Raw genomic sequence first — 13,022 nt, 5'->3', positions numbered from 1 at the left:
CCCAAACTTGCGACGCATTTCGGCTTTGGATATCTTTCTTTCGAAAACTGCTGCCAGTCCATCCAGCAGTGTGCCCAACGGTTGTAGAATCCTCGATGGATCCTCATATATCCACTGCATGGCTTTCCCTTTTAATTTGGCCATGCACAGCAGCTTTTTTTGCATGTCCGTTAGCTGATATAATTGAGATACATTATTCAATTGCGCTATCCAGTTGCTAATAGACTCCTCCCCGGTGAATTCCGCCATAATTTCTTTAGCTAATTTGAACATCATTGACATCAATTCATCATTGTTAGTTTCATTTATTACGCAATTTTCACCGGCGCCCTTTTGGCGCGCGTCAGTAGCGCGTTCCCCGAATTCAGCTTCTGCATCGACGCCATTTGCGTTAATTTCATCACGCTTGCTGTTGCTGTCTCTTTCCAATTGTCGTGTGTGAAAATTTTTTAACTGCTTCTTCGCTGCGTCGATCTGCTCGCTTAACTCTCGCAAAACTTCTTCGTTCCTGTCTATTTCCTCTTGTTGCATTTGCAATGTCTGAGATACTCCAGTTTGAGCTGACTCCTCCTCACTCTGTTCCAATTCGGGGGCGTTGCCGCGCAAATTTACGGGCACGCCATTGAGGCGAGCGACAAGTTCAGTCTTGCACCCTTGGGTCGACAAGCCCAATGCAGCTAGCCAATTCTTTAAGATACTTCGTCTATGCTTAGATTCATTTTGTTTAACTTGAAAATTTTTGTACTTTATCCCACTTCTGAGATTGTAGTAGGCCTTTAATCTAATTTCTTTATTTCTTAATCTCATAATTTATTAATCTCCTAATTTCACACGTCTTCTCTTGTTCACAGTCAAACCTAAATTATATTATCGATCTCCCTCTTCTTCTTCTATTACTCAAAATGGCACGTCACATATCGACAACCTCCCCAGCCACCGATATGGTTAACTATCGATCGATGTGTATCTATCGATGGTTAACCATAGTGCTGTTACCTTAAATATAATATAACATAGGCTAGTAGCCTGTTACATATTACTACTCTTTTACTACTACTACCGCCACTTTGCTATTAATACTACTTTACTGCACTACAGCTACGACTGTGCATACTACTACTACTGCAACCACTATACATACTACTACTTTCGTGCTATCTAATTATGCTTCTCTCAGTTATACACACAGATGTACATAAATTGGCGACTCATCTCATCTCATCCCCTCACCCCATTCACATCCACATTCTCTATAGGGTATTTTTATTCTGACTCATCATTGTCATTTTGCTGATCATTTTAATCAATCAACTTTGAGCGCTGTTCACCTAAATCTGAAAGCATCTGGTGCTTTACTGCTATCATTTCTATTGAAAACTGAAGAATTAAAAGGAACTGAAATCAGTTTTGCAGCTCGACAGCACTTGACCCTTGGACGCTGCTAATTTATCACAGCGCGCTGCTCGCGACATTGCAAATATTTTGTTTTGTAATGTAAAGTAATTTCTCCTGAGCCCCCGTCCCGGCCGGTGTGCCCAGCCAGAGTTGAAAGCATGCCAAGGACTGTGCGCGCTTCGGTTGGTTTATGTGATTGAAAGCACATTGTGTCACACTTTAATATTTATGACAAAATGCCGTTTGGCCTTTGGGGGTCGGCCGAGTGTACAGTTAACCTTTAATGACAAACAGCTTGGCCCAACCATCTCTCATTCTCTCTCTCCTACCCTCCATCTCTTTCTCTATCTATCTCTCTTTTTTAATTACGTTTTTTCAGCATTGGGAGGCTGTTGTCGCTGGCATTTGCCTGGACATATTAGAACTCGAAAAAATTTACGACTCACTCTTAGCGAGCGGCATTTTTCCATTAAATAATATTTCGCTCTCCTATATTATTTTCTTCACTTTTTTTTGCTGCTGCTGCTGCGGCTGTCATCCTTTCTGTATTGACTTTTGAGGCAAACAACCGCATTATATCAACCACAAATACCGCAGCTCCCATGTAGAAAAACTCAATCAAACTGTTAATCGACTTGTGGTGCGGCCCACCACGGCACCACTCGTGCGTGCCTCTGCTGCTGCTGCAGCATTCTCAGACAAACACACATACGTGTGGGTTACCCTTTTCGGATTGTTTTTTCATCATCTTCATAAAATTTCCAGCCATAAAATGTCAATAATATGTGTGCTATTTGCGCTCTTTCAATGATGATATGTTTGCATTGCATTGGGGGCTGGGCGCAAACACGAGCTGCTTTATGTCAATAGGCCATAATATATGCCATATTGGCTGAGCCTTGAACACCGTCAACCATAGCAGCCCACCCCATTCAATTGAAACGCGAGCTATATTTAACTGATATTTAATGCATTATATTGCTTCATATTGAATTGTAAATAATCTGAATTATTTATTTTTATTTTTTAAGCGAACAATTACATATTTTGCTTACATCAAGTAGGAGCTCTTTTTGTAATTTAATTTTACTTCTTTTTCATAAAAGTTCAGAATGTTACTATTGTATTATATTATTTTATAAGATATTATATTAATTTATTTTCTATAATAATAAATAGTATTTTTATTACTTTAATTTCCTTTTACTATTTATTATTGGCATATTGTTTTGGAATATTATTTTCAGAAAAAGTAAAGTGTTATACAAATATTATTTTAACTTAGTTTATATAATTTTATTATTTTAATATACGATACATATAATATATTAAGAACTTTATACTTTATTGATTATTTTCAAAGAAGGTTATTAATAATATATATAATTATAAAATATTTAATATATATAAGGAAACAAATATAAGGAAACAAAAGATTGAATCCCAAATTTTTCTAATCGAAAATTGTTTAAGATTAATTTTGACAAGCTACACGAATCGTACTTTACGGAGTCCCTGAGTGGAGAGACTGTTTGCCCAATGACACTTGAATGCTTGACAGCTGGTGTTAAATGTAGCTGTCAGACGTGTCAAACTAAAATAGATTTGTTGGTACATCAGCTCACAAGTGTGCTTCAAATCAATTTAATTTGCATGAGCAGGAGCCCTCAAAACATAATTTCAATAAGCATCTTTATTAATGACAACAAAATGATTCGAGTTGAGTTGAGTTGAGTTGTCTGCTTGCAGCTCCTTCAACTTGAGCATAAATTAATGCCAATTAAATTTGTTAACAGTTGCTGCTGATGTGATTTGCTCTTAAGCTCAATATTATTTCAATGCCACTCACAGTCAGAGCTTGAAAGCCTCGTGCCAGAATAAATAGTTGATGGCTTAGGTGGCGCTGAGATTTAATGAAATGCCCAGGGAATGCCGCAAGTGTACGAAAATAAGTTAAATTAAAACAAATCTAATGAAGTGTGTGCGTGTAGGTGTGTGAGTGTGTGGGTGGTTGAGTGTGTGGTTGTGCGAGAGTGTGGGTGTGTGGGTGCCTGTGTGTGATGCATGAGTCCTTGGAGCACAACTGAGGCCTTGCCAAGATAGACGACATAGCTGCCAGAGCCCAGACGCCGCACGTGCCTCCGTTTGTGGCCGGCGCGAGCAGCACACAAAACGATGTTGTAATTTCTGGCTACCTTCTTTCAAAATGATATAAAGCTGCCGCATGCCACCAACAGCAGCAGCGGCAGCAGCGGCAGCAGCGGCAGCAAGAGGAGCAACAACAGCGAGCTGGGCAACAATGTGGTGACGGCATTCACAGCTTCTACTTATGTCTGTCACAATCTGTGTGTGTGTGTCCTCTTCTCGGCTTGTTAACTACAGATATGCCCTGCTCTATGCATAGCCACATACATATACATACATATATATGTGTATATAAATGTAAATATATATGTATATACATTCATGTGCGGCCTCTCTTGGCAGCCTGTGGAAGCGGCGAAATGAGCAAGCGGAAACAATTAGCGTTGTAGCATTATTTGTAACATGCTGTTTGCCAGCCAGTAATTAAGTGTCTCATTAAAAAATGATAAATTTAAATGGAAATAACTTTTACAATGACTGCAGACCGTCTCAAGTGCGCCTTAAAGCCAAACAGCAGCTATATTATTACAGCGAAAATTTAAGAAGTGCCCTCCAAAAGCACAATAAAAACAGGAACACAAGTCGGAATGCTTTAGTAGGGAGTAAACGACTGCATAATACCCCCATTGGGCGAAAGGCAGAATTACAATTATATATGCGCTTATATACTTATATAGATATTTATATGCACACGATTTTTATATATAAATATATATTTATATTCGCAATTTTATATATTAATTCGCAATTTTTGTAGTTTTCAAGTCTTTTGGACTTTTAGATCCCTTAGCTGAACAGTCCTAGGTCAACTCGGCTGCTTAGTTAATTTATACATTCCTTAAAAATGATTAAATTTTTGCTTTTGCCTCTGCCATCGAAATTAATCGCAACAATATACCCCAAATTACCGTTTGCAAGGGGCACAGGGTATAAAAAGTTTACAAGCGACTCGCGCTGAGGGCGAGAAAAGGCAAGATTTCATTCAGGCTGTAAAAGTTTGTGAGCAAAAACTATACACGAAAGAGTTTTCTTTCTTCGTTTTTGTAATCTACAAATTGGCACCCTAAGCCCTTTTGTGAGCCGCTCCTTCTACCTCTCTTTCTCTCTCTCTTTCTCACTCATCGCACTGTCAAATCGCCAAGTTTTCCGGCTGGCTAAATTCAACGGTTTGTCTCTCTTGACTTTCAAACTTTAAATTGTTAAAATATAATAAAAAAAAAAATAAAAATAAATAAATAAAGAATGGAAAACAATTTGACTCTACAAAGCTTTTTGAGTTTCAATTTTGGTTTTTTCTCTCTCGTTCGCGTTGTTTGAGTTTAATTGAAATCATTATTTAGAAACAGCACCTAAAAACCACTAAACATAAGTTTAGCACTTAAATTACATGAAAATTAATTGCATATCTATAATCTATAGTTTTAATAAAATCGATTTGTTGTACTTCGTGCGAAATTTGCATTTTTTCGGAAAACATTTTACGTTGCACAAGCTGCAATTGAATTAAAATAAATCCAATGTAATGTGCTTTGTCAGCTCAAGTGACATTAAAATGCATTAAATATTAAATCGCTCGCATGCACAAAGTGAGTGCATTTAAATAAATCAGAAAAGTTTGCAAAAAAACACAAGTAGAGGACAGTAAAAATATGAAACAGCTTTTCCCTTTTAATCCTCGAAATTGTTTCAATCGGCATTAAAGCGAAGCCAGAAACAAAGTTAAACTGTGGTTGAACTAAACTTTGTTTTTACGAGGCTATTAAATAGTTTAATTGATGCTTTTTATTTACTTTATTTTATTCTTCATACAATTAACTGTATGCTTAATATATAATAATACATAATCGATAAAAAAAAGACAATTAAAAACAAAAGCTGATTAAGTGTTCAAGCTTGAGTGTGGTATTCGAGGGCAATTATTGACGCCTCAAATGGACTGAGTAAGAAAAACAATTTTTTTTAAATATTTTGTTAGTATTATTGTTTTCTTTTTTTAATTGGAAACAATCTGAACTGAGTCAAACACAAATTCAAGCGAAGCATCTCTCAAAAGCATTCAAGAGCGCATTGCTGAATTTGCGGGCATAAGTGAGTGGACATAAAGGCGTTTTCATGAGCGCCAACAGAAAAGTACAGAACATTCCAAATTAGACTAAGGGAAATTTAAAAGAAAATATTACTAAAATATATGTAATTTTACTAAAATGTTACTTAAGTGTATGTCAGCTAAACATACCTTAAGCATTTTTTTTTTTTAGCTTTTTTAATAAGCAGTTCACTTCAATAAAAAGAGAAATTAAAGTAAAGTATGTAACACATTGAGCCTTTTTCTCTAATGAAAATTTTTATGGATAGATTGGCATACATTTACTTAGAAAATGGTGTTAGAAATCGTGACGATTAGCCTGTGACATTAAACATATTTTCGATTTGATGTCGAAACTATATCCATGTCAAATAATACGCCTTCCACCCTTCAAACAGTTTACTCAAATCGATAAAGTCATTTCAACATATATTCCCTCCCTCCACTCGGCAAAGTGTTCGCTTTAGCTTTGAGTAGATGCCACTTAAATATGGAACAGCTTGGCCATTGAGGCAGTCATAACCCATTTGCAATAGCTATCGATGCCATCGCACAAATCTCACAAGTCTTAAATATTGCAATTTAGAAACGACACGTGTGCGCGAGCTGGCAGCGCAGGCCAAACATTTTTATCAATTGCCAGCAAACGGAGATGGAGCAAGCAGGCGAGAGGGCGGGGTTCACTGTAAGCTGGCCGGATTGAGCAAAGTGGCAGCGACGCGTGATTATGCCATGCCGCAAAATGTAGCAACAGCAGCCGGAGCCGGAGCAACCGCAGCAGGATGATAGACAGAATACGCTGCATGGTCACGAAGCTGGCCGGCTATTGGCCAGGCATAAAAGACTTGAGCGATTAGTTGCAGAACGTGCGATGCATGCGATGCTGGCAATGTCATGCCACGTGCTAGTGTCCACACACACGCACACACACACAGAAAGCCAAGCTCAGCCAGCCTGCGACACTCTATGGGCTTTAAGCCAAGTTCGTTGGCTTTGCAGGAGAAGGAGCTGAAATATTCGTTTTGTAGCTGCGGCTGCTGCCACTTCAATTGTTTTTGTAATTGCCAAATAACATGTGTTCACACTCAAATGCCAACACGCCCACTTGGAGGGCTAAGTGCAAATGTTTTTTACTTGATTTATTTGCCCGGCCGGGAACAAAACGTGGGAATTGTCGTGTAATTGCCTCGTGTAGACATAAGCAAAATTTATTATATATAAAGCAGTTGCTCCTCCTCTCACACACTCACTCTACGTCTCTCTCTCACACTCCCTCTCTCTCTCTCTCCCTTTATCTGTGTCTGTGTGCGTGCATTGGGCTGCAGGTTTTGTCGCTCATTTTTTGGGTCATTTGGTCGATGCGATTAGCTCGTGTGGCTTTGCCTTTGGCTTTGGCTTAACCTAATGTGACGACCAGCTAGCCACGCCCCATGTGTGTGCGCGTGTGTGCGTGTGTGGCCCGGAAGTGGAAGTGCACAGACGACATTAAGCTGACACTGGCCAATTAAGCACGGCAAATGAGCAGCAATCTTTTGACTCAATGATGCCTAAAAGGCTCCTGAGGCCAGCTTCCAACCACACCTTGACCAGTGCCAAAGCCAGCAGCACGCACAAAGTTCATTTCAGGCATTAAGCCTCACTGAATCTGAGTAGCTGAGGTGCTTGTGTGTGTGCATGTGTGCGTGTGTGTGTACGCTGGTCTGGCTTTAAGTTCGGCCAGGACCCTTCACCGAAAATTTGCGGCAACTGTTTCAGATTTCACTTGCAGAGCTCAAGAGCCGCAGCGAGATATTAAATTTCAGCCATCAGCCCGCTCAACGCTATTGACGTCGTTATTGTTGTTGTCTCTTCGCATGTTGTTATTGTTATTGCTATTGTTGTTGTTGTTGCTTTGCGCGGTTTTCTTAACTGTCCAACCCCATTTCAGTGTCAGTTGCACTTGCCTCGCCTTGCCGTGCCTTGCCTGGCTTATATGTATTTCCTACCTACAGCACCGCTGGTCACGGTCGTCGTCATCCTTTGTTGTCTTTTGATTGCATTTTTAACGCTTCACGCCAGTGCATCCATTCACAATGGCCATGCCTCGGCCCAGGCGAACAGCAACAGCAACATTCACTTCTTCACATCTCTCAGTCGACTGACTTTGGTCTTCTTTCTGCCTTACTTTAATTGAATTGCAAATGCCACAAAGCTGCTCAAATACTTGCAACAAGCTGCAACTCTGCTGGCCAAGCGTCAACTGCATGTTGCAAGAGCTCAAACGGCTACTGCCTGAACAGCAGCTAAGCAACTTGATTGTGTGTGTGTGTGTGTGTATGTGGGTGAAACCAGTTAATTGTCGATTTAAACAATGTAATTTTGAATGGAAACTGGATAGCATTTGAAGAGCTGCTGAGTTCTGCTTGGAGTTTCCAGAGATTTTATGATGTATGTATAAATTGAATTTGATGAAGGCAGGAGTTACATACAAAAGTTTTAATGACTTTGGCTTCACTTAAATTTCTGCATATACATTCTTACAAGTAATTTGGTTCTTTTGTTGTTAGTATTTGCTATGGTATTGAAGGATGAACACATTTTCTTCTTCATCCCAAATGAGATGTCAAAAAACAAGACATTAAATTGCAGATGGAACGCAATTCAGAATATAGTTTATATTTGACATTGTTCAGTATTTTGTATGATCTGCAATAGTTACTAAAAATTTACTCTTTATATTAAAAAAATAATAATAATACAAATAAATACATAAATTTAATTAGCAACGATGTCGTTTAATATTAGTTATTGAAGTTTGGTACAACTATAAATACATATGGAAGGAAAGGCTTTTAATGACATATTATTATTCTATACTATAGTTTGAATAAATAAATTATTATTATGATTTTTAAAATTTAAAAAAAAAAAATTTAATACTAAATAGTATTATTTATATTGCTATAATATTGTTATATTAATTGCATATACATGGTTATATGCTATTATATATATTATTATTATTTTTACGTTAAAGCACTCACCCATATCTCACATTTATAAACCACCCAAATGACATTTTGAGAACTTTAATTTGCAACCTTTTAAATTTAAAAAGTTTTTCATGCAACTTTCAACCAATTTGCCCAATCAGCATAAAGTTTATTTTGGGATACATATATATATTTTTTATAATAAATTGCACACCATTTAATGTCTGCGCATAATTGAGCAATAATTTTTATTTTTTTTTTTTTGCGCTTGTAACTGAGCCAACCACTCATACAGCCAGAGCACGCCGTGAAAGCATAAATATAAAAAACAAAACAAGGAAACTGCAATACTGAAATATTCGCTTTAAAATCGCTTGGCCATTAAAGAAAGGCAAAAGCGGCGCTGGGCGGCCAAATACAATAACAAAGCACAAATCTACAGGCTGAAAATATATTATATTGTAATATAATTTCTCGAGCGTAAATCTAATTTATCAATTTGTGTGTGCAAAAAAAGAGGAAAAAAAAGCGATGCCGACGAGCCAGCGCAAAATCGAATAAAGGCAACAAAATGGTCAAAAGAGAGAAAAACAAGAAAAACAAGTAAGAAAGCTCTAGTCGAGACTGCTCGACTACGAGATCCCCTGAACCCTACAAGCAACTGATATTTCAAAAATAATTAGCAAACACACACGCACACACACACACACACGCATACATACAAATACACGCACACACACACGCATACAAACAAACACACGCATACACACACTCACATATACAGGCGATTGCGCTTGGGTTGCGCTGCAGTGTTGGCAATATAATGAAAACTTATTTAATAATTTAATTTCTAGACGTACGATCGTAATGAAACTTTCAGAACGTAATCATAATGTTAAAATGTATGTGTATACCGAAGCTCAAGTCTCTAGTATTTGATATACGACTTTTACAAAGATGAGGGTGAGGGGGTGGATTTAGGTGTGGGGGGTAAATTTTAACAAAAACCGAAATTGTATAAAATTCATCTTAATATACATTTTAAATTTGGAGACTCTAGCTTGAAAGATGTAAGAGATATAATTTTTTAAGTGATCTTCGATAAGGTTTTTTATCGATAAAAAAATATCGGAATGAGTTATCGTTTTTTAGTGATAAACTCGATCTGCGCGTGATATATACGGACATTTTAAAAAAAAGTTGAAGTCTCTAGCTCTTATATCTTCTGAAATCGACGCGTTCATACATACGGACGGACGGACGGACGGACGGACGGACGGAGGGACGGACGGACGGACGGACGGACGGACAGACAGACGGACAGGGCCAAATCGACTCAGCTTGTCGTCCTGATCAAGAATATATATACTTTGTGGGGTCTGCCACGCCTCCTTCTGCCTGTTACATACTTTTAACAAAACCATTATACCCTGATTTCCCATTTTCAATGGGTTCAGGGTATAAAAACCTTGAATCGGCCGCAACATTTGCTGCCAAATCAGAGAATTGGACAGAGAGCGTGTTGCAAGTGCAGAGGACGAGTGTGTGTATGTGTGTGTGTGTGTGTGGGAGAGACAGAACTCCCGTTAGCTTCTGCTCTCTATATAAAACGTGCCGCAGGCCCTGTGGTAATTGGCAATAAATGTGTTCATGAATTTTAATGTTGGTTCCATGGTCAGCGCCACAGCCACGCCTCGCCACCGCCACCGCCTCCGCCTCCTCACCTCCTAAACGAGGTTACAAATCGAGCCACGCCCACGGCCCGGCATAACTCATAATATTATGCCAGCTGCTTTTTTGTTGATTTTTCCTTATTTTGCCTTCGGTTCTTGTTTTTCTGTTTTTTTCGGTTTTTTTTTTTTTTTTTTTTTTCTTTGGAGCTTAGCCTTTAGCTGGAATTTAATGTAATTTGATTTTGGCCAACGCACAAATATTGAGATTTATTTCGTTTTGAATTGTGTGGCGAAAACAAAAACAGCAGCCTGGCCAGCCATCAAATCTAATACAATTGAGTTGCTGGAATCAGAAAGTAAATGAATACATTTGCACAGCATGTAACTCAATAGGCCAACAAAGTGCAGAGTAGCCCTCGCTCTGGCCTGCAGCCCCCCTCTGGCAAGTTCAAAAACAAGGCCAGATAGCGCGGCTCGACCACTTCCGTCCGCAGTCGACATGGAGTAACTTTTCGGTTTGATTTATCATATTCAATTACAAAAGTAGCGCACGTATTAAATGGCCGCATCCGCCACGCCCTTCCCCCCTTGAGAGGCCACTGTGTCCCGTGCGGCGTATGAGTAATTTGGTTCTGCGAAGCTTAAGCCACTTCTTATGTGACTTGCTTGGCTGACTGCTTCCGGCATTCTGTTTGCAATCGCATACGCAAATGGCCGCAACGATTTCTCAGTGTTTAAATAGCACGAAAAGCGACTGGGCAAAAGTAACCAAAGAAATATGCACGCTGAAAGCCGATATCAGCAACTACTTTAGGGCCTCCACTCTCTCTTCCCCCCCTTCCCCTTCCCATTCCCATTCGCATGAAGCGTGTGCTCGAACAGCAATGCCAAGCGACGGCCCAGAACGCAAACAAAGTTTGCCAAAGTCCAAATGGAGCGTGTAGAACGTCAGCTGGCAGCGCGGCTAACTTCCATCTAACTAAATGTATCCGTCTCTCTGTCTATTTGTGTGTGTGTGTGTGTGTATGTGTGCTAGTGTGTGCGTCAGTGACTATATGTGTGCTTTTTTGGAGGCGTGGCTTGCGTGCAGCCTGGCTACAATTCAGCAGTTTCTTTAACGAGTTTGACAGATGCTGACTTCTGGTTAGCCGCGGTCTTCTTTCGCCCCTCTCTCACTCTACCGCACACTCTTGAAACTTGAAACTTTATTTTAAGCTGATTAATTTTTGCTAAACGAACTTATTTTGTTTTAAACTCGTTATTAAAGAAGAACTTTTGGTGTTTTCAATAACTGTCAAAATATGAATGCAATTGAGATTAATGATAGCTGGAGTTATATCATTTAGGAAAATAACTCAATAGTTTAATACTAATTCTGTTTATTTAATTATGCTAGGTATATTCTATATTCAATAATTTAATATATAATATATTTTATTTTATTATATAATAAACTGTATATTTTTTAATATAATATGAGATGCGCACAATTTTATGTACTCAATTTTTAATGTTAATTTTGCTACCATTATTATTCATTATTTTATTGTTTATTTATTATAATTTTTTTTATTTATTTATCATTTAATATTTTTTTTTTTTAGTATATATAATCTGTTTAAGCTGCTGCTTGAAAAAACTATTCGAATTTTTACTATAATATTTATTATTATAAAATATATTATTTATTATTATATATATTATTTTTTGTTTTTTATTTAATGCTGGCAAATATTTACTTTGGTGCAGAAAAAATTATTTTTATTTGTTCATTTTTTTGTTTTACTCTTTAAGCCATTCTTACTATGTAGTTCCTGCCTTTTGAACTCACTTTAAATCCGTGAACAGCTGGAACAACTTTATCGTGCCTAACGTCATTTGCCTAACTTTTAATTTTTCACAGCTCGGGCAAAAGAAAATTATGGCAATAAGCAGAAATTTCCACTGCATTTTCGGCGAACATGCCTTGCTTTTAAATGCACTTTCGAATTTCATGACAACTCGGGCTACAGCAGTAAATTGAGCATGCCACAAAAAGAGACAGAAAAAGTTGGGATTATAAAAATAAAGTGGATTTTTTTCCATTTTCGGATGAAGGCGCAACAGACGTAACTTAAGAAAGCGTGCCCTTCTATCATTTCGGTTGGGCTGAAGTCGCAGTCGACGGCGACGACTGTCGCAATTTTTCACTTTTACCGCAACAACTTTGCAAAAATATTACTCAGCCGGTCGCCCAGCAGCAATATTCTGACAACAAATCCAATGCGCACAATGCACACAAGGTGCCGACGATGAGCCGGAAACTTGACAGTTGCTGCTCCTGCTGCTGCTGCCTCAGTAAAATGAAAAATATGCTGCACATAAATCCTGCGGCTTTCCCATGTTCCGGCAATGCCAGCTCGCATAAAGCCAAAGGGCCTGAACAAAAAAATAAGAAAAGAAAAAAAGAAAAAAAAATACGAAAGGAAGGAAAATGGTTATGAGAAATCAAAAAGGAAAATTCCTTTTGAAATTACATATGCAAGTTTCATGTTGCAGTAGCTGTTGCTGCTGTTGCACACGCATATTCAGAACACTCAGGCAAATGGAGTGTGATTCAATAGAGTACAAGAGATGGGGAGAGAGGCAGATAGGGGCGCACAAGCTGAGCGCATTATAATTTCGGGCTTATTTTGGAGTTCGCTTCTTTAACCGCATTGTGTGCTGCGGCTAATTTATGCAGAGTCGCGCTGCTCTGCACTGCTCTCTGCT

General features: G+C 38.4%; 1 protein-coding gene and 1 long non-coding RNA gene across 2 annotated transcripts in view; both read left to right on the top strand.

The window, feature by feature from the left end:
- LOC149091824 (uncharacterized) overlaps window positions 1-13,022 on the top strand; it is a 151,611-nt gene that overhangs the window by 117,591 nt on the left and 20,998 nt on the right. The gene's annotated exons all lie outside the window — the stretch shown is intronic.
- rdo (leucine-rich repeat domain-containing protein reduced ocelli) overlaps window positions 1-13,022 on the top strand; it is a 74,197-nt gene that overhangs the window by 46,843 nt on the left and 14,332 nt on the right. The window lies entirely within an intron of this gene.

This window comes from Drosophila navojoa, chromosome 3 (assembly GCF_054131105.1).
Source record: "Drosophila navojoa isolate 15081-1374.11 chromosome 3, UAZ_NAV_1.0, whole genome shotgun sequence".
Classification (NCBI taxonomy): domain Eukaryota; kingdom Metazoa; phylum Arthropoda; class Insecta; order Diptera; family Drosophilidae; genus Drosophila; species Drosophila navojoa.
The sequence above is the reverse complement of the archived record's forward strand: the minus strand, read 5'-3'. Positions and strand labels throughout refer to the sequence as shown.